The 25,580-nt window shown below is 36.8% G+C and overlaps 1 protein-coding gene across 7 annotated transcripts in view; it reads left to right on the top strand.

The window, feature by feature from the left end:
- Positions 1–25,580, top strand: part of LOC138701524 (homeobox protein PKNOX2-like) — a 169,322-nt gene that overhangs the window by 76,600 nt on the left and 67,142 nt on the right. For 4 of the 7 annotated variants that reach the window (XM_069828503.1, XM_069828507.1, XM_069828501.1 and 1 more), the window contains exon 2: positions 7,144–7,261. The exons of 2 other annotated variants lie outside the window; for them this stretch is intronic. The gene's annotated coding sequence lies outside the window, so the exon portion shown is untranslated. The remainder of the gene's footprint in view (positions 1–7,143; positions 7,262–25,580) is intronic. One more of the 7 variants, XM_069828505.1, reaches the window with a different exon arrangement.

Genomic DNA, 25,580 nt, shown 5'->3' with positions numbered 1-25,580 from the left:
ATACATTTTATATGTAGGTCTATATTTAGAGGAAGTTGAAGTACGTACTAACAGTATTGTATTAGGCTACTTTATTTCCGTTACAGTAGAAATAATACTTTGAATTTCCAAAATTCAACGTATAAAACGATATCTGTTAGTGCCTTCGGTAACTACAATGTAAATACTATACCAACGTTAATTCCTGGAAACATCGTACCAACATTTGAAAACTAAATCTTCGCTGTTTCCCAGCATTATATAGTAAATATCTATCTCTAGAGTTGGATTCTTTAACAACAGACAGATTATGTCAGCAGCTTCAATCACGATTGAAATATAATTTCTACTAACTGATAGGAGTTTCCATTAATGTTGTTCCTTTATTACGGCGTGACACCATTGCAAAATTAATACATTTGGCTTAATCCGAAGAAATGCATCATCATCATAGTCGTCGTCGTCGTCGTCGTCGTCATCATCATCATCATCATCATCATCATCATCATCATCAATCGCTTTAGGCATTCGCAAGGATTGTCCAAACTTTTAAACTCGTATCTATTTTATCATTATCCACGAGAAAGTATTCATACTGTAACTTTTATTCATAATTATTTAATACCCAATATAAATAAATAAAGTACGTATTCTGTAATAGTAACACAGCATTTATAAAATATGCAGTCTATAGTATTCTGAACATCATCCAAAAGAACATATTTTGTACATAATATTTCATTTGTTTTATAAATAAACATTGTGGTGATGGTTTGGCCTGGCTGGACCCGGAATGGGTCCATACACTTTGTAAGACACGCTTTGGCCCATTGTGCGCCCTATATACGCGATGATTGTCCAAGTTCGATAGGTGACCTAGATAGCATTCGTGAATCCGATGCTGACAGATGAACCATCTGCCTCAGCCCCTCATAGAGCGAAGTCCTATCCTCACACGAGTAGGTTTGACATCCCTGAGCTACTTTTCAGAAATCCTCTCATACAATTTCAACTGCAATTATGCGTTACATTACAAAATACTTGTATAGGCGTATATATGTTTATGTTTTCCATTAATATTATGGCCAATGTTGTTCTAGAGTAAATGCGTATACATTTAATGCCTAATACATATTAATGATATGTTTGTGATTCGTGTGAAGTTTATGAAGCAAACAATCCATATTTATTTTATGTTCAGGAGTTGACTTAATATACTATTATGTTATGTTTTACTGGAATTATATCGTCGTCGTTTTTTCCAATAACTCCTATGTGATATTTTTTTTATCGATTTTCAGATTTTTGCTCTATTAAATACCTTAAATAGTGATAGAGCAAATAATAAAATCTCCCTATGTAATTATATTTCTTTGTTTCGAAAATGTAAGAATTCACAGTCTCCTATGTACGGCTGCCATAGGGTGAATAAATGTGTTTTCTCTTCCACTGAAAAATTTTATATTTTGTACATAGAAGTTATTTCAGGAACAACGACGATATGCACTTTATTCATATCGGGTATTAAATGTTATGAATACAAATATGCGTCTGTTTTCTCGTTTTTTATGAAAAAAAAAAACTTAATGGATGCAAGGGAAAGGTTTGGACAACCTTTACACTGTAAGTGCACAGTGACTGGGACGGGAGTGAAGGTACAACAATTTTAATTGCAGTTTTACGTTGCTTTTGAAAAAAAAACTTGTATAGATATATGTTTGTGTGTGTGTTTTTTTTTTCATTAACATTATGTCCAATGTTGTTATAGACTAAATGTGTGCTTATTTTAATACCCAATACATACTAAATATTGATGCAATGTTTGTGATTCATGTTGTTAAGTTTATCGAACAAACAACCCATATTTTTTTTTTATTTCCAGGAGTTGTCGTAATGCAATTTATGTTATTTATTACAGAAATTATATGTACTTCACTTGTATTGGGTATTAAATAATTATGAATGAAAGTTACAGTATGTATGTTTTCCTGTTGCTGATGATAAAATGGCTACAAGTTTAAAGGTTTGGACAACCCTTACACTGAACAGTTGCTGGAATAGCAGTGGAGTCTGGGGTTTGTTTCGCTCGAGTGGTGGTAGTACTGCTGCTCTTGTGTAGGTGCGATGTCGCTTATGAAATCGAACGGACTACGTGCGTGCGTGCGTGCGTGCGTTCGTACATACATACATACATACATACGTGTTCGGCTCAAGGGCAGGTCTTTCACTGCAAACCCAGCATTCTCCAGTCTATTTCCTGCCTTCCTCTTAGTCTCCGCATATGATCCACTTACCTTAATGTCATCTATCATTTGATATCTTCTTCTGCCTCGAACACTTCTCCCATTCACCATTCCTTCCAGTGCATCCTTGTAGGCAGTTTCTCCTCAGCAAGTGACCTAACCAATTCCTTTTTCTCTTTCTGATGAGTTTCAGCATCATTTTTTCTTCACCTACTCTTTCCAACACAGCTTCGATCGAATGGACTATACCTATATTATTCGATTTGAATTATTTTTCCTTGACTCGGCTTTTAGATAATTATTCGTATTAACAAGTAAACTTATTCAATGTTGCAAGTATGTACTGTATGTATATACACACAGAGTGAATAATTTCGTGGCACCTTATGCATATTCACTTTCGAAGTTCAGCCACAAGATGTAATGTACTATACTACACTATACGAGTATATAGGCCTATTACACTACACTATATTAATCCCTCCTAAGAGGAGGGGCACGGGCTGGGGCTGCTCTTACATGTACACCGCTTGGGTGGGATCGTTGTGCTATCCGGGATGGAATGATGTGCGTGGCCTAAGGCCCTACCGTTCTACAGATCCACCTACGGGCCGCTCCCGAACTTCCGTACACCGTGCAAAGTCCCTTTACCTTTCCACATAGGCGTTTCCCTCAAACCGATCCCACGAGGTACCATAAGCCCGGAGGAGAGCCCACGCCACGGTAGATAGCACTACCACCAACAACTAGTTACCACTTACCGCGGAGTTCAGTGGCTGCCTGCAGCCAACTGCATCGCTCGCAACCCCGAAATGGGGAACGAAACGAAGATGATAATGCGAGGGTTGAAGTGTAGATGGAATGTATTGGTGAAATTATAAAGGGATATGGGAGTACCCCGGGAAATAACCCTCTGCATTGTCTGCTCTGCCCACCACAAATTCCATCACGATCTGGCCGGGATTCAAATCCGTGCGTCCTAGATTGAAGACCAGCACGCTAGCAGCTGAGCCACAGATGCTTGTCGACTGCAATATACTTGTGACAGCGTTGGTAGGTACGATTGTCAAAATTGATTTTCAGAACAGACGGAAGTGCTCGCTTTGCAGTTACGACTTCTCGTACTGAAGAAGAATACATGCGCATATAGCTGGTCTTCATAAGGAGAAAAAAGAGAAACAACTCGCAATATGTTAAGACTGTGGAATATAGAAGATGTGACAGCACTGTTTTGTTTTTTTTTTTTTTTGAACTTATATAACATAATGCTATATTGCATGCTTTTCTAACGCTAACACAGTGAACTTAACTATTACCACTGCAGTGTTCACATAATTACGCGCGTACACTGTAATATGCATATTAATATCTTGTCGATTAACACCATAGAATTCCCGCTTGGGCTGATTACCTAGTTGGGTGTTTTCCCCAACTGTAATGCGAGTGTCAGGTAGTCTATGGCGAATCCTTTGCCTCATCTCACCAAATACCATCTCGCTATCCTCAATAACCTAGTAGTTGATACGCGTCGTTAAATAACCAGTCAACCAACTAAACAAACAACAACACACATTACCGTAGATCCACTCACTGTACAGGGTGGAAGTGAAATAATCCTGCAGATTGAAAGGGGCAATAAGGTACACTTAAATGAATAGAAAACCTATATTACGATTTGTGATTAAATACACGGTTAATTAGAAAATTAAGTTGGAAATTTCAGCACTCTGGCAACATGGCCGCTATCACATTGCTCTTTCTTTTCGTAATACAGATGTAAGATAGATATAGATATGAGCAGTAGCATGAGCTTCTGCCAGTAAGTCAAAAGGAGGATAGCAATAGCAAAGGAATCTTTTAATAGAAAAAGGAGCATCTTCTGCGGACCTCTGGAAAAATAACTAGTCAAGTGCTTTTGCGGAGTGTCTCATTGTATGGGGCAGAAACATGGACATGGACATCACGACGAAGTGAAGAGAAGCATTTGAAATGTGGATATGGAGAAGGATGGAGCATGTGAAATGGACGGACAGAGTAAGAAATGAAGCTGTGTTGGAAAGAGTGAATGAAGAAAGAATGATGTTGAGATTGATCAGGAAGAGACAAAGGAATTTTATTGGTTGGCTCACTGACTGAGAAGAAACTGTCTGCTGAAGGATGCACTAAAAGGAATGATGAACGGAAAAGAGTTCGGGGCAGAATAAGGTATCAGATGATTGACGATATTAAGATATAAGGATCATATTCGGAGACTACGAAGAAGGCAGAAAATAGGAAAGATTAGAGAAAGCTGGTTTTGCAGTAGAAGACCCACCCTTGGGCAGAGAACTATGAATGAATGAATGAATGAATGAATGAATGAATGACATGTTAATAACATACGCAGTTAGAAGGCAACTAATATAGGTAGTCAGACCTATAATTACACTACAAAATCTCCGTCGTCGTCGTCGTCGTCATCATCATCATCATCATCATCATCATCATCATCATCATCATCATCATCATCATCATCATTTCATCGTCTTAGTTATCGCGGTCTTCACCATTATCCCCGTCAATACCAGCATAAATCGCACCATAAGTCTAAGGAAGAGATAATGAAGTGCTTTGTATGGAGTATGGCATTGTATGGTGCAGAAACATGGACATTAGAAGCATTTGAAATGTGGATATGGAGAAGAATGGAGCGTGTGAAGTGGGCAGACAGAATAAGAAATGAAGCTGTGTTGGAAAGAGTGGGTGAAGAAAGAATGATATTGTAACTGATCAGAAAGAGGAAAAAGAATTGGTTGGGTCACTGACTGAGAAGAAACTGCCTACTGAAGGATGCACTGGAAGGAATGGTGAACGGAAGAAGAGTTAGGGTCAGAAGAAGATATCAGATGATAGTCGACATTAAGATATATGGTTCATATGAGAAGACAAAAAGGAAGGCAGAAAATAGAAAAGATTGGAGAAAGCTGAGTTTACAGTGAAAGACCTGCAACTTGGGCAGAACACTGAATGATGAATGAAGTGTCCTGTGGAGGTCGTACCACTTTGCCATAGTCTATTTTTATTTAGAAGTTCCAGGATTTCAAAGGATATTTTTATTTCATTTATATACAACGCCAACTATTTTTGAGCGCGTTTGTAACTCAATAAGATGAAGATCAGAGGCCTTCAATATGGTAGGGAATGGGCATTTCGCAACATTCCATGTAAGCTGATCAAGAGAATGCATTATTAAAGGAAATCCAAAGAAAGTTTGATATTTCAGAAATTACGAATTTCCAGATCCATGTTTCTGTAACCTTTTTCTGTGTTCCACATATTATGAGGAATCTGCCCCTGCAATTTTGCCATTTATTTTTGGAACACTCTATATACTGGATATTTACTTGAGATGAAAAGCTCAAAAGTAACTAAAAATCTACTTAGATTATCTTGTTTTCTGTTCTTTAATGAACACTTTCGCACATGGTTTTCAAGGAATTTTATTGTGTGTTTGTTTCTTGCCTCTTGAGCTTCAAAAAGATAATACGTATTTTAATTTAGAGTCAGTCCTTTCTTGGTGTTTAAAAATGTATCATATCCAGTAAAATTGCTTGAAATTGTTTGAAGTTACTTTTAAACAAAGACATAAATAGTATTACTATAAAAGTGTTTTCATTCAAGTTCTCTAATTCTACCTTTTCTGCACATAATTCCATAAATTATATTTTGTTGTCGCCTTTTCCTTACTCAGAACTTCAAATATTAATTCTGTTTGAATTTCAAATTGGTTACTCACCTCCAGTAGGTCTATGCGACGTAACATGTCTCTAAAAGACGTGACCGAGAATTTGAGAAAATCGGTATGATTGCGTGTAACATGTATAGAGAAATTAGGAGGAAAAAAATAGAGTTTGCTAGTTCTTTATTGCTTCTTGCAGCCTTTTTTTTCTTTTGCCTCTAGAAGTGTACTTTTTTGTCGTCTATTCTGTACCTATGTATAATTCTTCGTTCTTACAATGTGATGATTTTACGAATTTACACGCACTGTTTTTATCCCTATAGTTAATAAGTACAATCAAACCTATTTTTCTGAAGTATTATTACTAAATGTTAATAACAATCATTAGTATATAATGGGAAACGGAATTGGTTTTTGAGTGACAATTTTGATTTACTTTTTTTTCCAATATATTATTTTCTTTTCCCTCTTAAAAATGTCATATCACATATCACTATATTCGAATTACATCCATTTTAATCTTTCCGATTTTCTGAGTAGGGGTATAGAAATTTTAATTTTAACGCCCATTCTTAATAGCCTTACGTATTTTGGGCGGGAAATTGTTTTTTTTTTTTTTTTCAATTCTCTGAATTTTTCTCTTTAAAATGGTATATCAAATAATAAGATTATACTAAAATTATATCCATGTTAACTTTTCGTTTTTCTGATGTAGGGGCGTAGTAAGTTTTACTTTAACGCTGTAAATTTAGTTGTTCCATACAAAACGAACTTTTTCTCAGTTTCTATTTAATCCAGAAAGAATTTGTTTATTCGGATATTTTTCATGAATTGAAACAGTTTTTTTTTAATTTGTTAAATTTTGGATTTGTTACAGGGGTAATGTACTCAAGATCGTAGAAAAAAATATACGAATTGGGGAAAAAATATTTCTGAGTAGGGAAATAAATTGAAGAAAAACTACTGTTTCAGCATTAAGTCAAGTTTTGTGTTAATGAGCTGTAAAAAATCAGCTGTCTAGTTCCAACAGTTTTTGAGAAAAAGTTCTTATGTAAGACATAATTTAACAGTGTCAAAATAGGCAATTACGTGTCCCCTTAAAATACTTAAATTTATTGAAATGATGTCATATTTACCTACAAATTAAATTTATACCCATTGGGTGTCAATCTCTTTGTGTATTGTTTCGTCATTTCTGTTTAGGTACTATTTCGCAGACAAGCAAGATCGCGATGGAAGACCTTTTGCTGTTATTCACCTTTGATAGAAGGGGAAATAAAGGAAAAGGACGCAAGTGAAAACAAGATTTCTTTGAAGTCCAGTAAGTCCAAGCACTTCTCTACACTTTATTGACATTTCTAAAAATCCACCTTGTTATGTTTTATACAAGTATATTTAAGTTGATATTAAGTTTCCAGTTATTCAGATCCTTTCACAAGTACAGTACTGCCTATTCAGACTGATCCGAAGTGAGGCCAGCGTTATGAAATCCAAATTAGATTTGCATTTGGAACTACAGTAAGTTATGATTCGGAACAGCATTTCCGTAATTAAAACAAATATCAATGCATCTTTATAAATGCCATGTTATAGGTATCCTACAAACAAAACTCAGCTCGGACTCCTCGCGGCACCCCTCTTACTCCCCTGCAGTAGGCGTGAGAGCATGCTGGGTACGGGAGCATACGTCATCTGCGCGAGACAGTCCACCCGCTGGTTTCTGCGCACTGAGTTTTCCTTGTTGGATATCTATAATCTGTAGAATTTGTTAAATAAATTATAAGACCGGCTTTATAATCATTTCCTCACATTTATAACGATAGACTACACTTCAACTCTGAGTTTCAAGGTCTCGTTGAGCTTTCAATAAGCGTTGCGATGTTCTGTCTCAAAATATCGCTTTATATCCCTCTGGTCCCTGTATCATTTTGGTACCATTAAACTGAGGCACTCTACTATGATATTGAGAGTTGAATAGCTATACAAGGAATTTTTTCTAGAATACGAATCTCGTATGTGAAGATTTAAAAATACAGAAGATGGCAGAAGAGAAGAAGGACTCAGGATTGAAGCCATTAGAAATTCATTAGAAATGTGGATAAAATACGTAAGAGAATGATAGAACAGTCAACATAGACAGTAAACCTACATAACGTTACGAAGATGATACACATTTTCTCATACGTTTACGCTTTACGAAGGAATCCACTTCCTTTATCGTGTTTATAATAATACTGCTACTTATAGTGTATTTTATTAAAGAGTTATTCAGAAAACATAAATTAAGTTGATGGATAAGTGGGATTTTCTCCGGCACCGGGATTTGATCCCGGGTTTTCAGCTCTACGTGCTGACGCTCTATCCACTAAGCTATACCGGATTCCCATCCCGATGTCGGGTTGAATCCTCTGAATTTAAGTTCCACCTCTTTTGTTCCCTCTAGTGACCTACCCTCATGCACTGCGTCATGGATGTATGACAGTGGCACAATGTCCACACACTTTGTGATTTAAGACGGCGCTTATTCCGTCGGATCCCGGCCACTTAGTCACTCATAACGAGTGCACCTCTGCACATGTGTGGACATTGTGCCACTGTCATACATTTATGACGCAGTGCATGAAGGTAGGCCACTAGAGGGAACCCAAGAGGTGGAACTTAAACTGAGAAGATTCAATCCGACATCGGGATATCGGGATGGGAATCCGGTGTGGCTTAGTGGCTAGAGCGTCAGCACGTAGAGCTGAAAACCCGGGTTCAAATCCCGGTGCCGGAGAGAATTTTTCTCTGTTCCACTCATCTATCATCATATGATGCAGAATTTCTCCACTGAAATACCATATTACTTCGGTACATCATAATAATATATAAATTAAGCTGCTTAAAATAAATTGAACTTCATTTTCTATGTTCCACACGAAAGACATTCTTCATAATCACAAAAATTCGACATCGTGTTCCATTTATATATTGTACAGTTCAAGTAAATATAGACTATATTATTAATTCGACACAAATTTACATGCCTATTTGGTTAGTTCAAATGCTTACTATGTACAACAGGAGTTTCGGTCGGTATTCGATTTAAGGGTATTGGCAACAATGGTTATATACTTTCTATTGGTATTGGTGTGCGGAGTTTACTTCCGGCCGAACATCTTTACTGGACAGTTCACGATCAAGGCAAGCTCTCAAGGTTTTCACGCCAAATTCAACATGCTGATGCTCTTTAGGGACAGGCAAAATCTCTCTCAGGCTTGCCCATGACTGTTTACGTCCGTGAGCGGGCTTACGCTTAGTATCGTTCGCCCGCCTGCAACCTTCCCTCACAAGCAGACAGGCAGTGTGGTTGCACGTGACTTCCAAACAGTCCTAAGAGTGACCCGAAAGGACTGTTGGGTTCCGCCGGCCTGCACCAGACTGTGCTTCTTTCAGATGCATGATAAATATCAACCAAGTAATTCAGATTTGACAAGAAGCCTACAGATATAGACAAACTACTGAAAACTTAATTTGTTGTCTTCTGAAACGTACCGTTAATAAAGAAAAGAAAACTATTTCTAGTAAACATATATCCATTAAATGCCAACAATTATTAAAAAATTACTTGCACTTTCCTTTTCATCGTAGTAATATAAATTTAATCCAAATCATTCAAACTTTCAACTTCATAAATAAAAAGAAATCTGTCCCTCAGAAGTTAAATAGCAAATCAGTATTCTGAAGAACGAAAAACTTTTATACATTTTACAGTATTGATGAGGCTTTTAATTGTTGATAAGGAAAAAGTTAAATTAAATATTTTTCTATAATAGTTGTTGATATTCATAATAATTGTTACCAATATCTTTTCAACATATTTCCTCTTCTCTTCTCTTCTCTTCTCTTCTCTTCTCTTCTCTTCTCTTCTCTTCTCTTCTCTTCTCTTCTCTTCTCTTCTCTTCTCTTCTCTTCTCTTCTCTTCTCTTCTCTTCTCTTCTCTCCTCTCCTCTCCTCTCCTCTCCTCTCCTCTCCTCTCCTCTCCTCTCCTCTCCTCTCCTCTCCTCTCCTCTCCTCTCCTCTCCTCTCCTCTCCTCTCCTCTCCTCTCCTCTCCTCTCCTCTCCTCTCCTCTCCTCTCCTCTCCTCTCCTCTCTTCTCCTCTCCTCTCCTCTCTCACCTCTCCCCTCCCCTTCCCTTCCTCCTCTCCTCTCCTCTCCTCTCCTCTCCTCTCCTCTCCTCTCCTCTCCTCTTCACAAGTTACGAAATGTTACTATTTTGTTGAGTCAGGTACACTTTGCAGGAATATGAAAACTATAATATTGGCTTATTATTTTATGAATTCTGGAGGGCAATAAATTGTCATACTGTGTTTCTTTAATCAAGAATTATTTGCCGTTATTTCTTGAGTCACATACACTTTGTAGAAAAATGAAATTATAATATTTATCTTATTATTTTATGAAATTCTGGAGCGCAATAAATCGTAAAACTGTGTTTTTTTAATCAAGAATTATCAGCTGTTATTTCTTGAGTCAGATACACTTTGCAGAAAAATGAAATGTATAATCTTTATCTTATTATTTTATGAAATTCTGTAGTGCAATAAATTGTGAAACTATGTTTCTTTAATCAAGAATTTTCTGCCGTGTTGGACCATAAAATAAAGATTTTTTGAAGTGACTAAATAGCCAACGAACTTAGATTTTAAACTAGTACTGTTTCATCTTAACCAGCGCAGACTGGCTTCCGTGAATGCAAGTCACTCTTCCTTATAATAAGAGCAAACAGGCAGGCTTTCTTGGGTCCCGCCTGGACTGAACCTATTAAACCCGGGCTGAATGGGTTCAGTCTACAAAGTTAACTTGCTTTGTAGCGTCACCGGAACCCATGCCTGACGGTAAGCAGTTAAGGGCGTGAGTCTTGCCTGATTTGCCGGTCTCTAATGCTCTTGTCCGAGAGAATAGGATAATAATAAGCGACCTTGGTTTATTACTGAATATCAGCAGGGAAGTACTCACATTTTTCACAATAGCTACAGTATCTCACATTTTGCGCGCATTGGGTGTCACACTCTTTGTAAGTGCAGGGCAGAAAGAATGTGCCAACAGAATCTAAGACGATATCACGAGGAAGGTGATCAGTTCTTGCATCGCATTGTGAGGAGTCCTGATGAGCCACACTCCCGTCGGTCTAGCATGGAATGGAAACACACCGGACCTTCTCGTTCTAAAACCTCATGTTGCAAGAAAATACAGGGAAAAGTCATGTTATCTTTATTATTATTATTATTATTATTATTATTATTATTATTATTATCATTATCATTATCATTATCATCATCATCATCATCATCATCATCATCATCGAAGCCCATTGCTAGTGGAATTTATGGAGCATGGGCAAATAATGCTTAGCGTTATACAGACACTCTGGCGTCTTCGACAAATCACCAAGAATAAACGTCTAGGCCTTTTGACAAGGGGAGTGATTTTATTCCATGATAATGCTCGAGCTCACACTGCTAAATAAACCTACGAGTTGCGAAGATTTCGTTAGAAAACATACTATACCCCATTTTACAGCCCAGTCCATCCAATTTCCATATTTTTTAAGATTCTAAGAAAAGCCTTAAGAGAACCACATTTCCGTCGGACAAAGTGGTGCAAATTGATGGGAAATATTGGTTCATCTCCAGAATTGCAGCCGGTATCTGTCACCTGGTGTCACAGTGGGAGAGTATTAATAGTATGTTTCTATTAACGATGGCCGGGTTTCATTTGAACGACCTAACATATTATAATCAACACCAATAATATTTTTCTGTTTACGAAAATCTGCATTTAAAAGTTATCTCAAGGTTACAGTATACTAGACCGTACTTCAGCGATTCACTCACGCGTTACAAATGTGTTTACCATAATAAATCTGTAACAATGAGACACTCTACTGTATATTACCCATTGGCTAACACAGCTATGGCCAAACGGAGCACCAGTAGCACTCGTCGCACTCGGTACGAATCTTGGAAACCACCCCTACCGTAAGGGGTGATTGACATGTTTATGGTACTCAAGGCTGTATTCTGCGTATTCTGACTAGCGTCACAGTCTAGTATAAACAGTCACGAAGCTTGAGTTTATGAGGGTACTAGGAACAATAGACTGTGCAGGTACTATTTCGCATTGTCCGTAATGAGGCGATAGTAGCGATCCTACTGGTTAGCAACTATCTATGGATGCATATTTACTACGTATTGAGCTTCGTGAATATATATATATATATATATATATATATATATATATATATATATATATATAACTCAGACTGTGGTTTCATTATGAAAATTGCATCAATGTTTGACTCCACCTACATATGCGAACAGTTTTTCCGCAGATGATGCTGGCTGAATCAAACCCGAAATCCAGACTTACAGACAATAATTTGAAGGATCAGCGTACAATTGTAATGACTGATATTATTCCCGATTTCAGACAACTACACTTGTGGCATGATGATGAGTGATTTGATAAATGTGATGGATTTGTTTTCTAGTAGCCTATTTCCTAATAGCACATTATTTTGATTTTGTTTCTTATATTGTAACATGCATTTTGAAGTTTGTAGTTTAAAATGTGTATGTCATATGACATAAGCCTATAATATTTTGCAGCCCACCGAATACAGATTGGAATGAATGCGGGAATTATTTAATTTTCATTGTTGCAACGTACACTCTTCGACACAAAAAATGAGCGATCTCTTGTAGCCTGAATTTCTCTAAAGTCCACCTTCAGACAGCGTTTGGTTCACACGATGAGGGAAAGGATGTTTATTTTGCATATAATTTACCCCTTGAATATATCTTTGTCCTAAATAATTTATAATAGGGTCTACTTGATTTATAAACAGAAAGAACAACAAAGAAACACAGAGCGGAATCTTGCACTCATACGATCTCTTTTACTAAACCGCCACGTGACCCCTGGGTTTCGAGGTAACACATGTTCTTACAGTATGAGTGAAGGCAATTTATTGTTATATTTGAAAAACTAACATTCTAAATATGCGAAGTTCAATTTTTCAAATTTCATTTTATTCAATCTAAGGAAGGAACATCCATAAGAGAATATGATACTAAATTTTCTTTGTCGAAGCTCAACTGTAAGAAATTCATTCGTGCGCCAAAAGACGGTGTTATAGGTATCTCAACATGCATTTCACAATGTGTTTTTCATCAATATCTCAGAAAGTTGTTTTTTTGCACTTAGCACATTTAGAATGTTAGGTCCTCATTTGCTATTGGAAGAAAATGAAGGGGAAGAAATTCTGCTCCAACAAATAAATGAGGGAAATGCTGAAGTATATCCCATATTTAGGACAAGGCGTGAGGAAAGCTTTTTACAACACTAATCAATCGGCACATGTTACAAGATGACACGATATTTCGGGAGTTTTTCAGGCTAAACATTGCTCAGTTCAACTGTGTTCTCGATCTGATCAAAGACGATCTCAAGAAAGATTCTTCAAGTAGATATCTGTACTCTATAACTCTTGACAAAAAGTTAGCCATAACACTGAGGTATGTAAAGTAAAAATGGTTTATAGTAGTATTTTAGTAATATATTTAATCAATTTTTTCTTGCAAAAACTGTAAGTAAAAATATTTTATTAGTATAAACTGTAGTGTTTTAATCAATTTTTATTTTTTAACCCTGAAAAACAATCACAGTGATTCAAAATTTTCCGGGTTTCAAATCCCGTGTAATCATACGAGTCACGGATGGTTGAATGATTGCTGATATTCAAAGTTGAAGGTGATGATCATGTCATCCAACTACTAGTGCTTGTTGATGCTGAGGGTTCCGGTGGAAAAATGAAAGGATTTGTGTAGCGACTTTCCAAATCAAAAACCATCTGCGGTGATCTCATTTTCATCTCATGAATCAAATTTGATCTCAGTTTTTTGACGGACATGGCAATACTTTAATCAATGTCATCATCGCGATTCTGATTCAAACTGTCAATTATATATTTTTTCTATCGATGCGCCTATCCTCCAGCAAGCCTACAATTTTTTCGTGGTTTCTTTGACTTTTACTCGGTGGTCGAAGTGAATTCACCGTTCTGTCCATATTCTGTGTTGAAGTATCATTTGTGATTTGAGAAGTTGATGGTGCACCAGCATCCTCCGTTACAGTGTCTTCCATCATTAGTATGTCGTCTTCTTTGATGCTTGTATTGGCACAGTGAATATTGGATAATGTACTTCTGTGAAATTAAAAATAACAATTTAATTGTTAATTAAATTTACATACTACACTTCACAGTTTATCGTGGTTTAGACTTTATTATGAACTAGATCCTAATGCATCACCACAATCTAAAATTCTTATACCACTTGCTAGGGGTGATAGTTTTGCAGGTGCAATTCCTATGATGCGGCTGACGGATTGCGTGTGACGCACTACACTGCTACAATGGAATGTTAGGGAAGTGATTCCTATGCTGCGTCAGCCGCTTGCGTCGACCGCAGTGCAAGTTGAGCCGCGCGGCTGTACCCCTTCGAGAGCAGTACAGACGCAGCCGCAGCGCGTCTGGGAGAAAAGAGTCTCTACTTGCCTTGCTGTATAATGTCTGAAGCAGTAGATTTATTTACCGTTCTGGAAGATGAAAAACTGGTCGAAATGGTGTCGAAGTTTCCATGCGTCTTTCATGTCGCAAGCTCAGTCTACAAAGACCAAATTGTTAAAGACAATGCTTGGAAAGAAATAGGAGAATTTGTCGAGAGCTCAGGTAAGAAAAATAGTGAGCTCTAGTAATTCGATTATTTTGCCAGAGTACTATCCCTGCGTGACTATTGAAATATTTCGAAAATGAATCTCGCACATAAAACCCATCAATATTCGCAAAACCATCACCCCTAGCAAGCGGTATAAGATTTTTAGATGGTGGTGATTCATTAGGATCTAGTTCATAATAAAGTCTAAACCACGATAAACTGTGAAGTGTAGTATGTAAACTTAATTAACAATTAAATTGTTATTTTTAATTTCACAGAAGTACATTATCCAATATTCACTGTGCCAATACAAGCATCAAAGAAGACGACATACTAATGATGGAAGACACTGTAACGGAGGATGCTGGTGCACCATCAACTTCTCAAATCACAAATGATACTTCAACACAGAATATGGCAGAACGGTGAATTCACTTCCGACCACCGAGTAAAAGCCAAAGAAACCACGAAAAAATTATAGGCTTGCTGGAGGATAGGCGCATCGATAGAAAAAATATATAATTGACAGTTTGAATCAGAATCGCGATGATGACCTGATTAAAGTATTGCCATGTCCGTCAAAAAACTGAGATCAAATTTGATTCATGAGATGAAAATGAGATCACCGCAGATGGTTTTTGATTTGGAAAGTCGCTACACAAATCCTTTCATTTTTCCACCGGAACCCTCAGCATCAACAAGCACTAGTAGTTGGATGACATGATCATCACCTTCAACTTTGAATATCAGCAATCATTCAACCGTCCGTGACTCGTATGACTACACGGGATATGAAACCCGGAAAATTTTGAATCACTGTGATTGTTTTTCAGGGTTAAAAAATAAAAATTGATTAAAACACTACAGTTTATACTAATAAAATATTTTTACTTACAGTTTTTGCAAGAAAAAATTGATTAAATATATTACTAAAATACTACTATAAACCATTTTTACTTTACATACCTCAGTGTTATGGCTAACTTTTTGTCAAGAGTTATAGAGTACAGATATCTACTTGAAGAATCTTTCTTGAGATCGTCTTTGATCAGATCGAGAACACAGTTGAACTGAGCAATGTTTAGCCTGAAAAACTCCCGAAATATCGTGTCATCTTGTAACATGTGCCGATTGATTAGTGTTGTAAAAAGCCTTCCTCACGCCTTGTCCTAAATATGGGATATACTTCAGCATTTCCCTCATTTATTTGTTGGAGCAGAATTTCTTCCCCTTCATTTTCTTCCAATAGCAAATGAGGACCTAACATTCTAAATGTGCTAAGTGCAAAAAACAACTTTCTGAGATATTGATGAAAAACACATTGTGAAATACATGTTGAGATACCTATAACACCGTCTTTTGGCGCACGAATGAATCTTTTACAGTTGAGCTACGACAAAGAAAATTTAGTATCGTATTCTCTTATGGATGTTCCTTCCTTAGATTGAATAAAATGAAATTTGAAAAATTGAACTTTGCATATTTAGAATGTTAGTTCTTCAAATATAACAATAAATCGCTTTCACTCATTGTGCAAGTATCCGCTCACTACCAAAAGACCGAACGCGTCTGACGTTTCATAGGAATCGCCTACTAATGCGTCAGCCGTGAACGTCAGACGCACCACGTCAGCCGCGTGCGTCAGCCGCATCATAGGAATTACACCTTAAGAATCATTTGAAATAATGACAACAAATTATTGAAAATCTCCAGCCACATAATATATTTATTCACGTGTGAAACTAAGCTCTTACGAAGGCACATTAAATTTTCTGAAGGGGACTTAGCCTGTGACTGCTGATAATTATTTATGTCTAAGATCATATATTTGGTTTGCACAGCCACCACATACAAAGTCTGCTAGATAGCCATACGTCACCATGCTTGGGGTATTATCATAAACTCCGTGAAAGGCGTAACTGCAAAATTGAACACAGCTGGACTAACATAAGATAACATAGAAAGGTATAAATAATTCCATGAACGACAACTACTTTTTAGCAAAAGTTTTTCTGTTGATACTAATTCACCGTTTCGCTGGTCAGTTTTATTCTACGCATAAAAAAGAAGAAAAGAAGTGATTTCGGAAGCTTTTAAACATATAACTGCTTTGTGCTACTGAAAGTAATGAAATACATAATGCTCTCAATTTAATTTATCTGTTGCTAACAATAAAAACGTACAAAAATCTGAATCACAGAAATATCTGAATATCACTCTTGTCGAAGCTAGTACACACGCTCGCACGCTGCCTTCATTCGTAGTCTATACTTTCGTTGCATTTCTGCGTACGATATACTGTATGTGGTCTTTTCTGAATCCTTATGGGCCCCATACACGCAAAGACTTATCTGGAACTAAGTATGTGCAAACCTAAATCCACAGGCAAGTCTCTTCGTGTATAGGCCAAGAGTATCAATACTTTTTGGCCTTGAGAGAAGCCTCCAGACTTCTGCGACTGCTTGAAATTTTCCGTTTGTTGCGATTTCCAAATTAAGCGGCATAGAAAGTAAACATTGAAACAAACGATACTGCAAGCATCTGGTCGAGATTTCATTGTTTCGTTTCGTTTTGTAGTTCTCTGTAGCACAGTCTACTATATACAGTCACGAAGCTTGAGTTTCGAGGGTGCTAGAAACAATAGACTGTGACGGTTCTATTTTGCATTGCCTGTAATGAGGCGATATTAGTGGTGAGCAACTATCTAATGTTTGCATATTTACTACGTATTGAGCTTCGCGACTGTATATACTAGACTGTGTCTGTAGCGAAATGGCGGCAAGCTATGAAAGTTCAGGTTTAAGGAATTATTCTCATACATTTCTGTTAGAATTTATAGAAATGTATAAATAAATCTTTTCTATGCTGATGGAAAAATCAAAAGTAAAGAATATTCCAATAAAACTCTGTTTGTGTGTGATCTGCGTTCGATTATAGGTTATAACAAAAAAAAATACAGATCTACTATTTCAGAACGGCGCTAAGGAATCGCGAACAAATGAATGTAGAACCATGGAGGAATAGCATTTCTCGAGTGATCGCATTTCTCCATGGGAAATAATTAACTTTAGCGCCTCTTTCTACTTCGTGATGAACTTTAAGTTTAGGAGGTAAGTCTGAGCATGTATGGCGATCATGTAATTCAGATATACCTTCCGGAGATAAGTCTGTACGGACTTACCTCCAAGTAAGTCTTTGCGTATATACCGGCCATTCTTCTTGGTAAATTTTACCGCTCTCGTTGGTATTGCGTTCTGAATCTTGGACAAATTTTTACTGCTACTCTCACAAACTGGATCTCTTAACTCTTGTAATTTAACTCGCAAATAAATGTCATTTTTACTCACTGATAGCGTTGTCTTCAAACTATAGAACGAAGTACTGGTCGCTTCAATATCTTAAGAACACTGGCGCAATCGACCCTGACTCATACCGCTGCGCCACGTCGAGGTCGCTAAAGGCAGCCATTTGCATAATTATTGTTAAGAAGCGAGATCTGTCCTCTATCCAAATGTAAATAAGTAATTAACGTAGCTGTTATAGTTTCCGTGCAGTAAGCGTTTAAAATTGTGCACTTTGTGGGTCATCTGAAACTCCGTACTAGTACTCAGTACGTAGGCCTACTTTCTCACTCATACTCGGAGAAGAACGTAGTTCTACCTAAAAAAAATAATAAATTCGTTAGTTATGTCGTGGACATAAGCGCCATTGGGTGTTTTAATTCAAATAAAGATCCATTAGTTTTTAACTAAAAATTACTACACTCGCATTTCTTGTTTATAGTTCCCAAATAAATTTACTGAATGTAAACAAAATTCGTTCAGTAGTTTAGACAGAATGACAGGCGGCATGCACAAAACCACATCTCTGTATCATTGATGTTGGAAACACTTATTTCCGCGGGAATTTTGAAATTAATTTTTGCAGCATCACTATACTTTCTCTTTCTACTCAGTATAGGCCTAATGGGGGGGGGGGAGTAAAGCGACCAAGAAAACGCTGGTGAAACACACTGTGAGCATAGTACAGTAAATACATACTTCGTGATGATGTAAGAGGAGAGACATTACAATTTTAATACAGCTTTATGGTAGATATATATATATATATATATATATATATATATATATATATATATATATATATATAAAGAAAGGCTTCAGTTATAACAAACTATCTGAAACGGACACAGAAATGGAAATATACGGGATTTTTTTTAGAGTGTAGACTGCGAGGTTTCGTTACTCGGTAAGCCAGTACTTGCATCTTATAATCCGCAGTCGTGCATCTCCCAAATCCTCGCGGGGTGTGCGGCCATAGTAGGGTTGCTGTAAGTCCCGGATTTTCCAGCGTCATACCAGATTCCAACCATGAGTCCCAGTGTCCCGACAAAGTTTGTTGGGGATGGAATTTGTTTCAGTTTTATGCATTGCCCGGCTTATACTGAAAATATTCTTGCATTTTCACTCCAACTAACTTATTCTATAACACAATATGAATATCACCATAGTATGCTACTAGTGAGACGCTAAATTCCATTTCTGCGAAGTTTCAATAAATCTTTATTTTAACAGTACGGAAGAAATAGAAGTTTTTGAAGCGGATACTTCTTTCAACTTTAAACATGACTAATTTGACATTTAAAGAGTTTGAAATGTATCGTAGTCTTAGGTGGTGGTTTAGTGGTTACCATTCCTACCATTGGTTTTAAGGTTCATGGGTTCAAACCCGTACGAGAGTGATTGATTTGTAAAAACGATAAAAACTCTTATCATGGCATCTTTCGGAAGAAAAATAAAGCTGGGTCCCGCTCGCAAAAGAAACCTGTGTCTATTGAGGACTTCAGACAAAATTTATCTATTATTCCTTTCTCACGTTAAAATTTGGAGCTAAGACAATGGTCTATAACAGAGACCTAAACTAAGCAATAAGGGAAAATGGAACTACTCCTTTTCCAACTGTAATTCAGAAAAGATGATTTGTAGTTCAGAAAAGGACTGATAGGATCGTTTCAAACCGTATTAAGTCCACCGGCTGACGAAATTGAGTTTGATACATTTTCTTATAGTTTCTTATTCGATCTTTTCATGCTGAGGAGTATGATTGTTTCAAGTTGTGTTTGTAATGCGTAGAAACGAGTGTTCAAAAGTGCCTATTTCAAATAATATTCGGTCCTGTAAAGTGTCTGTATCAAATCGTATTATGTCCAAAATTCATTTTGTTTAGTTCGAAAACAACTCTGAAATGCTGACAGCTAAAGATCACCTTAATTTATATACATATATGGGGTGTGTTCACATGTTCATTGAAGAATGGAATGTGAAGAACTATAAAACACTGAGTGAATATTCTAAGAAGATTGATGGCATCAGTGAAATAAAACGAATTATGTACAAAAGTCAATCATAGATGAAACTATAACAGGATAAAAATAGAGCTCACTTATCGCTGTAATGACTCATCAAAGAAATTCATAACCATTCTTAAATTATTCCTCAACCATCAATATTATTGCACGAAACAGCAGAGTGAAGCAAAGAAGACTGATGCGAAATAATCTATTAAGCAAACAGTTTGTGAATGATTGGTGGAGCATACGAGACTTATGCTATTATCATCAATTCAAAAACTGTGGTTACAGGCTGTAAGGATGATGTGATATGGTGGTTTGTAACTGGCTACGGAAAAAGGTAAGATAGAGTAGAATTTGAAGAAGGTTGAGATTTCCGTGAACCTAGGCTTTTGATAGCAGAAAATATTGTATGCTCACACTGTATAACAAGATTTTAAAATGGTAAATTGTAATTTGGTATTAATACGTAATATTACTGTTTAATGCTGATTTAATTTTGGTAAGTTCCTATACATACACCTGAAGCATTGTAACATATTTTTTTTTTTTTAACTTGTTCGATTTACTAGTGATTCAGTTTTATGTCTTTCCTGTAAATAATTATTTTTTAACATAACAAGATTTGAAACGATGCTCCTCAAATGTAATTCGGATTTATAAATTGTAAATCGGAAAGAATTACATGTAATTCAGACTGATGAATAATTGTAATAATTCAGGAAGCGTTAGACATTATTAAGAAAACATCATTTATAATTTAGAAAACTTAAATTCCATACGTATTAAACTGTTTCACGTTAACATTTTTTATAATATACAGTTACTGTACATACACAAAACTGCCAGTTGTCATGACTACCAAATAAATTACCTTTTCAGAATTTCAATTGCACAATCTGAATAATTAACTTACTTACTTAAAAATGGCTTTTAAGGAACTCGCAGGTTCATTGCTGCCCTCACATAAGCACGATCCCTATCCTGTGCAAGATTAATCCAGTCTCTATCATCATATCCCACCTCCCTCAAATCCATTTTAATATTATCCTCCTATTTACGTCTCGGCCTCCCCGAAGGTCTTTTTCCCTACGGCCTCCCAACTAATGAATAATTAACTACCTACATTGCAAATCAAGATTTCAGGTATAACTCCCTGTAAAGTTGATTTGAATAATTTCGAGGGAAAAATTGTTCCGGGGCCGGGCATAGAACCCGGGACCTTTGGTTTAACATACCAACGCTCTACCAACTGAGCTACCCGGGAACTCTACCCGACACCGATCCAATTTTTCCCCTCTATATCCACAGACCTCAAAGTGGGCTGACAACCGGCAAGCAACCAACTTCGAGTGCACACTAACTCCGTGTGACTTAAATTGTGGTTTTCTGTTAACGAACAGTGACGTGTATTATGCAAATCAAGATTTCAGGTATAACTCCCTGTAAAGTTGATTTGAATAATTTTTCCCTCGAAATTATTCAAATCAACTTTACAGGGAGTTATACCTGAAATCTTGATTTGCATAATACACGTCACTGTTCGTTAACAGAAAACCACAATTTAAGTCACACGGAGTTAGTGTGCACTCGAAGTTGGTTGCTTGCCGGTTGTCAGCCCACTTTGAGGTCTGTGGATATAGAGGGGAAAAATTGGATCGGTGTCGGGTAGAGTTCCCGGGTAGCTCAGTTGGTAGAGCGTTGGTACGTTAAACCAAAGGTCCCGGGTTCGATGCCCGGCGCCGGAACAATTTTTCCCTCGAAATTATTCAACTACCTACATTAATTTTATTAATCTCAGTTGCTATTTATTAAAGTTCTCTGAATTAAATCTGTCGTTTTCTGAATTATGATTGGCGCTATTAATCTTGTCTGAATTATATGTGACCTATTCTGAAATTCACATCATTAGTCTGAAATGCAGTTGACTCTTTCTGAATGACTATTGATCTTTTCTGAATAAGTTACGGCTGGAAAATGTGCAGAGTGAACTTTGTTTTGCATATTACTAGAAGCATAAGTTTGATTTCATCAGTGGCTCTACACTTCTTGTTGTTCCTTGCCTTCTTCAGAAGACGTTTTCACAACCTAGCAATATACATACATACACACGGCGAGAATCCCGTGACGTGAGATCAGCACGCCACCGGCCCTCCGCCCTAAGACAGCATAGGGCAGCACATTATTAACGGACAACCATCTTGCCCTAAGCGGAATCTTAACCAACAGTCGCAGCCTTCCTGCAGCATCAAAGCTACTGCTACTGCGATCGGCCAAAGCATGAGTATGCGAAACGCGAATCAAATACATTCAACGCTCAGACGAAACTTTGCTTTATACTTTTTAAAAATTTATTTTATGACGTTTTATCAACTACGATTGTTATCTAGCGCCTGAGTGAAATGAAGGTGATAATGCCAGCGAAATGCGTCCAAGGTCCAGCACCGAAAGTTACCCAACATTGGTCTTAATTGGTTGAGGGTAAACTCCGGGAAAAAACCTCAGCCAGGTGACTAATTCCAACCAGTATTTTAACCCAGGACCGCTTGTTTCACGGTTAGACATGCTAATCGTTACTCCACAGCGGTGTACGCTTTACATTGTTAGTGTAATTGTACGTTCGTAGTACTAATACAGGTCTGTTAATGCTGGCGTGTTAAAACAAAATAACTTAACAGCAGTTCGAAATGTCTCCACCGAGGTGGACTCAACGATATTTGTCGAAATGACTTCCTTTCCATTAAAGTAATACTTCATTTAACAACCGTACAAACCATACCAGAAGAAACGTACTTGTAATTGTTTAATTACGTTTTGTAAGTAATTATGAATTAAAACTTTACTTTAACATCTGCCATTTTCTGTATACATGGTACTTTAACTGATTTTTAAAATAATAAAATTATGCAGTATTCTAAATTTTTATTTCTGTAGTGTTATGGCATAATCAGATATGTACATTTTCCTTATTTTACAGGTGAGCAGTTTTAAAGTTGATTCTTTAAGGAAACATTAGGTATAGCCTACATAAGAAGGATTACTCTTTTTTATTCCCGGTACTATTAATGTTAGCTACTAATGGGAGTAGACATACCATGTTTTGTCATAACGTTAAAAACAACATTTGCAACATATCTAGGCAATGAAATATTTTTGTCAAAATTGTACAGACCCAGAATCGAAATTTGGGCCATCTCAATTTTTGAGTGACTGAGCATGCGCAGTATGTTATAACTGGAACTTGGGAAAATTCAGGTGGCCTAAATTTTTTTTCTGGATCTGTACATATCAGCTTCTGTCATAACACCACAGATTTTATGTAATCTAAACTTTTCTTTCTTAGATATACCGGTATCCAGCGTTAAGCCAAATAATTAATTATCTAATTTAATTCAAAATAATGTTTGTATGAGAATTAACCTCGATCAAAAAGTGAGAGCCTAAGGCTAAATATCAGGAACAATAGTTTTTTGTCGGTGACATGCAATCTTTGCGTATGGGAGGAAGCACAATATCCTATAATTAATTACCTAATTTTATTCAAAACAATGTTTGTATGAGAACTAACCTCGAATCAGAAAGTGAGAGTCTGAGGCTAAATATCAGGAACAATCGTTTTTTGTCGGTGACATGCAATCTTTACGTATGGGAGGAAGCATAATATCCTATAACTTAAGCTATAACAAATATATTATCGAACAAATAATTAATTATCCAATTTTATTTAAAACAATGTTTGTATGAGAACTAACCTCGAATCAGAAAGTGAGAGCCTGAGGCTAAATATCAGGAACAATCTTTTTTTTTTGTCCACACCTGTGGAGTAACGGTCAGCGCGTCTGGCCGCGAAACCAGGTGGCCCGGGTTCGAATCCCGGTCGGGGGAAGTTACCTGGTTGAGGTTTTTTCCGGAGTTTTCCCTCAATCCAATTCGAGCAAATGCTGGGTAACTTTCGGTGCTGGACCCCGGACTCATTTCACCGGCATTATCACCTTCATATCATTCAGACGCTAAATAACCTAGATGTTGATACAGCGTCGCAAAATAACCCAATAAAATAAAAAATCGTTTTTTGTCGGTGACATGCAATCTTTGTGTGTGAGAGGAAGCATATCATCACAGTCTAGTATATACAGGCACGAAGCTCGATACGTAGGGAATATGCATCCATAGATAGTTGCTATCCACTAGGATCGCTACTATCGCCTCATCACAGACAATGCGAAATAGTACCGGCACAGTCTATTGTTTCTAGTACCCTCAACAACTCAAGCTTCGTGACTGTATATCCTATAATTTACCTATAACAAACATTAGCATACAAATACTATCGAATATTCGACTATTCAGAATTGTCGAATTATGCGATAGCTTGGCAACAATCGAATAAATTCTGCAGTGCCTGGGAAAAGTGACATAAGTCAGTTTCCAGAAACCTTTTTTTGATAATTTGACAACTTACACTGGTTTATGTCGATTTGACTTTTTTCTGTATGAATTATTGTAATGGAAGAAATACTTATGTCTCTTTTTCCAAGCGAGCAGATGTTCCGTAAATTGTCAATAAATTATCGAAAAAGGTTTGTGGAAACTGACTTATGTCACTTTTCCAAGACACTGCAGAATTATTCGGTTGTATTGTTCTATCGAGTAGGTCGATTTAGTCGCTAGTACGGACGACTATTAAACACCGCGCTATAACAAGCAATTATGCAGAATTCTTATGAGGTTCGTCGATTGTTCATTATAGCTAGTGGCAAAGACGACAGTCCATACATACATTTATTTTGATGTCGAGCACTGTTACTGTAGAGTCATTCATAATTTTCTGCCCAAGTAAAGGTCCTTCATTCTCAATCTTCCCACTTTTCCGCGTTTCCCTTAGTTTCTGCATCGATCCATATATCTTAAGGTTGTCTATCATCGCATACCTTCTTTTGTCCCGAACTTTTCTCCTATTCACCATTCCTTCCAGTGCATCCTTCAGTAGGCAGTTTATTGTTAGCCAGTGACCCAGCCAATTTCTTTTTCTCTTCCTGATCAGTTTCAACATTATTCTTTCTTCACCCACTCTTTCTAACACATCTTTATTCCTTATTTTGTCTGCCCATTTCACACGTTCCATTTTTTTTTATCCATATCCACATTTCAAATGCTTCTGTTCGCTTCTCTTCACTTCGTCGTAATGTTCATGTTTCTGTCCCATACAGTGAGACACTCCACACAAAGCACTTGACTATCCTCTTCCTTAGTTATTTTTCCAGAGTTCCGCAGAAGATATACTTTTTCTGTTAAAAGCTTCCTAAATGAAATGGATGATTTGCGTGTCTTGTCATTAATTTACTTCTCTAGAATATAATGTTCTTAATACTGCAAATACATATGATTGAATAATAGCTACTGCTGATTCTAGAATCAGTAATGCAATTTAAGTTATAATTAATAGTCTTAATATTATATAATTTAGGAATGGGTCTGTATTTCCTTGCTATCCTTCTTTTGACTTCCTGGCAGTAGTTCATGTTACTGCT

This window comes from Periplaneta americana, chromosome 6, assembly GCF_040183065.1.
Source record: "Periplaneta americana isolate PAMFEO1 chromosome 6, P.americana_PAMFEO1_priV1, whole genome shotgun sequence".
In the NCBI taxonomy this organism is placed as follows: domain Eukaryota; kingdom Metazoa; phylum Arthropoda; class Insecta; order Blattodea; family Blattidae; genus Periplaneta; species Periplaneta americana.
Note: the sequence above shows the minus strand (reverse complement) of the source record. Positions and strands in the feature narration are given on the sequence as shown.